The 5,333-nt window shown below is 42.0% G+C and overlaps 1 protein-coding gene across 1 annotated transcript in view; it reads left to right on the top strand.

Annotated features, from left to right (window-relative positions):
* The first annotated feature begins 1,291 nt into the window (after positions 1 to 1,291).
* Positions 1,292 to 5,333, top strand: part of LOC109528296 (histone deacetylase 4-like) — a 56,176-nt gene continuing 52,134 nt past the window's right edge. The window contains exon 1 of the mRNA XM_019890680.1: positions 1,292 to 2,145. The gene's annotated coding sequence lies outside the window, so the exon portion shown is untranslated. The remainder of the gene's footprint in view (positions 2,146 to 5,333) is intronic.

Genomic DNA, 5,333 nt, shown 5'->3' with positions numbered 1-5,333 from the left:
CCCAACAGACCTCCCTTGTATTCCAAAAGAGGAACGACCTCGATTCATAAATGCAAGTCAAGCAGCAGAAAGCTGCGTCTGGGCTAAAAATAATAAAGACAGGAAGATGATATCTTAACAATATTCTAGGAAACAATAAACTTGACCTGTATGCATATCGTAATGACTTTATGATTATGATGTGAGATATCGAAACATGCTGAAGGAGTAGTCGTTGGATCTTGTCAACAGCCCCTGACCGTTGACCTCGTGGCCTGCATGGATGATAAAAGAAGCACAGGAGTGGAAATGGTCTGTTGATTTGCCCCATTTGAGGATGTGATCTACATACTGTAGCAACTGTTTAGCATATTACAATCATCAAACCGGCAAAACAAGGTGCTGGCAATAGGATGCCTCATGTAGGTGGCTGTGTGAGAGGCAAAATCCAATATAAAATAGCAGAAATGAACATTCATTGCATTCCAAAAGAGAATAGGAAAGGCCCCTCATGTTGCATTGAGCAAGAATTTGACAATAACGCTTGTTCCATTTTGCTGCTGCCGGGTGTCTGTTAAAAGCTGAGTGGTATGGGCTAGTAGTTCTCAAACTGGAGTCCCTGAGTCATAAATTGGAGGTTAGAAAAAAAACTACAATACAGGACCATGCGAAAGTATTCGGCCCCCTTGAACCTTTTGACCCTTTGCCACATTTCAGGCTTCAAACATAAAGAAATCAAATTGGATTTTTTTGTGAAAAACCAACACCAAGTTTGACACAACAATGAAGTGGAACGAAATTCTTACAATATTTTTAAACTGTTTCTTAGAAATAAGAAACTGAAAAGTGGGGCGTGCAATATTATTCGGCCCCTTTACTGTCAGTGCATGATGGGATTGGCCAACAAAACAAACAATAAAACAGTGATTCTCAAAGTGCGGTACAAGTACCACTAGTAGTATGTTGGCTCCTGCAGTGGTATGTGAAAGAATCACTGGGTTCAGCTTATTTATCTGTCAAATGCAACATATATAAACATATTCCCCCTATATTTAAAGGGGAAATCAAGTAAAAAAATCTTTACAATTTTATTTTCTATGAGTGCCCACTAGTCTGATAAATATTGCATTCGTGGAATATGAATTGAACAGCAACGTCCGGCGTTTTTTATTCATCAAGGGGCTGGCCATTTTGCCACTTGCTGTCGACTGAAAATGACAACACAGTGCCTAAGGGCTCAACTATCTATCTATCTATCTATCTATCTATCTATCTATCTATCGATCAGACCTGCCAGCTAGTTCTTGATCTGTCATCTTTTTCCCCCTTTTGAGTACAGCACTATGTAAATTAACAGAAGAGGGGAAACTTTTATGTTTTTTAATTATGCAGTTATGAAAATGGGTATTGTGTAAAATTGACAGTAAAATCTTTTTACAGTTATATTCAAGCACATTTCAGTCTGTGCTAATTTCTTCTTCTTTTCGTAATTTTAGTCAGCTACCTTTCATTTCTGTACTTTGTTTTTATGTCTTTTAGTTCTTTTGTTTATACAGTACATGCTTTTAAATTTTGTACCTTTAATTATGTAGCGCACATTGAGTTACCTTGCTTATGGAAGATGTGCATTGTAAATTAAGGTACCTTGTCTTGCCTTAGTAAATGAGTAAAATGGGTATTTGTAGTTTTTTTGGTTTGTTTGTTTGCTTTTTTTTTTGACAGAAGAAGTCTATCTAAACTAAGTTCAGCGTGTGAGTACTTTTGCCACTTCTGAGGATTTATACTTAGTTACTTCAATCCCATCACTGGTTCCTGCGTGTGCGTACATTGGCTGTGACACAGGCACATATCAGACGAGCACGCAGGATGTTTACGTTGGTTGACGCACGCACACCGCAAGCACGCGCACTGGCAGAGGCCCGGCCTGACCCCGCCCCTCGCAGCGCGCAGGGGCGCTCCTCCATGTGACGCTGGGCCTGAACACAAAAATCCAGTATGGCGGAATCTGTCAGGAGATGAATTTTTCGTGCCCCCTCCTCCTCCGCCTCCTCCTCTCGCCAAGTGGAGAAAAAAGCCCGGCGGTGTCGCATGGAAGAGGACTAAACCCCGCGCGGGACGAACGTCGGGACGACTCGTCGCCTCCGGGCCCGTTGAGTGGAGCTTCCGGTGAGTTTTTGAGGGGCTGTACGTTAACGCGTCGCCACTTTGATCCTCCGGCAGGGATGCGATGCGCGGAATGGGCTTCATCTCAGCGACGACTGGCTCAACTTTACTCCCCGCTTTGCATTTGCGTGCTTGTGTATTTCTCGACATTTCTCGGGTGAAAGGTTGATCTTGAAAGCGTTCCTCGGTGGTTCGTTGCACAGTTGAGGGCGGGAAGTGTCTAGGCAACAAGGAGGGTGGGGGTGGGACAGCACAGGCGACGTTTATTATGCCGATTGTTGCTAGGCTATTTTTAGTGCACCTCGGGCTTTAGCTTCACTGCACCACTTTTGCGTGAATAGCGCTGTTATTTTTGTTGTGTCGACGAGAAGATAAAGCCCAAGGCCTGTGCGACTCTGTGTGAATGGTTTTGGGATGGGCGGTGGTAATTCTCTGCATGCGTTAATCTTTTTTTTTTTTTTTTTTTGTGAATGGGGGCGTTGAAACTGTTCGAGTAAAGCTCATCGTGACAATTTTTACAACTCGCCGCCATCACGGTGTGTCGCCGTCGTCTCGTCAGTTGATGTTGACACTCTTAGTGTTTTATTATTATTATTGTTATAATTTTTAAAAATTGTGATTCCTTCTAGTGGGACTGTACGCTCGACAAGTAGTTCGCACGTTTCACGCGTGTATCGCTCATCTCGTCGCACTAACGGCTGTGAAGTTTAGGGTTCAAATCTTGGTTTAGGCGTCCTTGCGTCTTCCACCCATATTCCACAAAGGTTCATTTTAAAACTTTAAATTGTTCAGAGGTGTTGATGGCGAGCCAGTCTAAGATGTGTTTTTCTGTCTCCCATTCATAGTCAGCTGGGATAGCAGGGTTCTACATTAAGTGACTTGGGGCCACACAAAGTTTACTCACCCTGACCTGACTAGGCCAGTACAAATTTCACAGATTAAAAAAAAAAACAATGAAATCAACACATGCTAGCTTTAATATTATTTTATATTCAACATGTTCAGGTTTACCCACTTAATGGGGAAGTCAAGTCAAACATTTTCATTGCAATATGTTCGATGCGGCCCCACGATTCTAAACACAACATTATATTAATATTGCGTTGCTGAAAAATGAGGCCTTGTCTACACTTAGGAGGGATGTTGTAAATATCCTTACCCCATGTCTCGAAAAAAACCTTCGTAGACACAACCACATTTTTAGAAAAAAAACATCAAGAAAAAGTCTATTATTAAATATTTAGTTAAATGTCATCCTGAAAAAAAAAGAACATAACATGCAAAAGAAGTAACTACACAGAAGTAACATTTCTTCAAGGATTAAACAATCCAATATGAAGAGACTAAATATGAACTAATCATTGAAATTTAATGTATTATACCGTGACACTATATGGGACCAGCGCCGGTTCTGGCAGGCCCACCAGCCAAATAGGCTTAATGTAGAACCCTGGAAAGGCTCCAGGTCAACTGCAGCACATAAAGATAAGCACTATAAAAAATGGATGTGAGGATCATTTGCTGTGGTGTAGAAAAGACTGTTTCGTATCATACTGAGAGGTGTTCAACATTTTGCTGCTCTCATCACGTAACTTCATAGCTATCCAAAACATTTAACACCCTTCAAATTATACTAGTACAACGTTGCAAAATACAACCACAATAAATGTATTGTATTGTATACCTCTAACAGTACCAATCACAAGCAACAATTCTCTTTCAAAGCGTCTTTGTAAAGACTTTTTTTTTGTACTGGATATCGTTAGATTGAATTTCTTTATTATAATAATTAGAATCACTCAAGGGGAAATTCACTTAACAAGCTGCTGTATATTTTTTTTAATTGCATGTTACAGGGTGAACCAGACCACATAAATGCAAGCATGTAAGGTAAAGAGCAATTTCAGTGCCAAAAGTACATGACAGACAAGGTTGGAGGGGTTTTAAGTTCGGTTTACTCTAGAGGCATTTGTTACAACTAGTGTGCAATTTCAAACTATTTTGTTGTCAATTAGTTTTTGTTTTGTATATTTCGGATAGCTATGAACTCATTGATGTATTCAATGTGTGTAAGCTTCAGAACTGTGTTTCAACTCGTTTTCAGCCTTTCATGATTTTTCTTGAGGGCTCCCCAGATCTGTCACCCTGCATCAAGTGAGGTCTGTCTGGGGACAATAGCCTAGTGTGCGCGCGCACACACACACACACACACACACTGCAACAGCCCCCCCCCCACTCGAGACAGATGCCCCCCCCACGAGAATGGTGTTGCACGAAACCCCCCCTCCGCCCTCCGCCTTCGGCAAGGCAACGATTGCTCGTGACACTCACCCTCCTTTTTCTTCCATCACAAAGCAACATGCGTGGCGCAATGACAGACTTTTTTTGGGTGGGGGGTGGCAATTTGTCCCACTGTCTGGCCTTCTTGTCATGGACCCGGGCCCCTCCCCACTGTCAAAACACACGCGCATGCACACACACATGCGGATATCCGTCCTGCTTCAGAGGACACTAGAGACCTCTGCCAATACATACAAGGGCTTGAACACACTTGCATCCCACATCTACCTTGCCCTCAGGCAGTTTTGCCCCCACCCCTGTTTTTTTTTTTTTTTTTAAATATGCGGTGAAGTCGACTTGGCATTTAGGCCTCTTGTCTTGATTACATCTGACACCCTTTGCTTGGGGCCCGAGGACTTCAGGCAACGCTTGAAAATGAAAGGAAAGACAAATCATATTTCAGTGAAATTATCATAGTATATATATATATATATATATATATATATATATATATTCAGGCCGATGCTGATTTTTGGTAGGAAACAAATACTGTTTACCAATCAATAGGCCGCTTCACTTTCCCCTCAGTGAATTTCAATGGGTGTCAATTATACATGGATTTGCGCTATTCGTGGGCTGGCCTGGTTCCTATACCTTGTGAGTAGCAGAGATCAGCGGCAAATACAGTAAATATTCCCATCCCCGGAATTCTATGAAAAGGAATATCCTTCACCCGGAACAAAAGCCTGTGCATTAACATTTTGACTACGATATTACATATTACCGGAACTTTCGGAAGCGGAAATTCCACTACCCGTAACCCGGATTGATACGTCATGCCGCGGGAGCTGAAATAAACGCAACCCCCACCCGATGCAACGGAACGACGACACCGAGACACATTTTCACTT

The sequence above is a fragment of the Hippocampus comes genome, unplaced genomic scaffold (genome assembly GCF_001891065.2).
Source record: "Hippocampus comes isolate QL1 unplaced genomic scaffold, H_comes_QL1_v1.1 scaffold174, whole genome shotgun sequence".
Taxonomy (NCBI): domain Eukaryota; kingdom Metazoa; phylum Chordata; class Actinopteri; order Syngnathiformes; family Syngnathidae; genus Hippocampus; species Hippocampus comes.
This window is presented reverse-complemented; position numbering and strand designations above follow the sequence as displayed.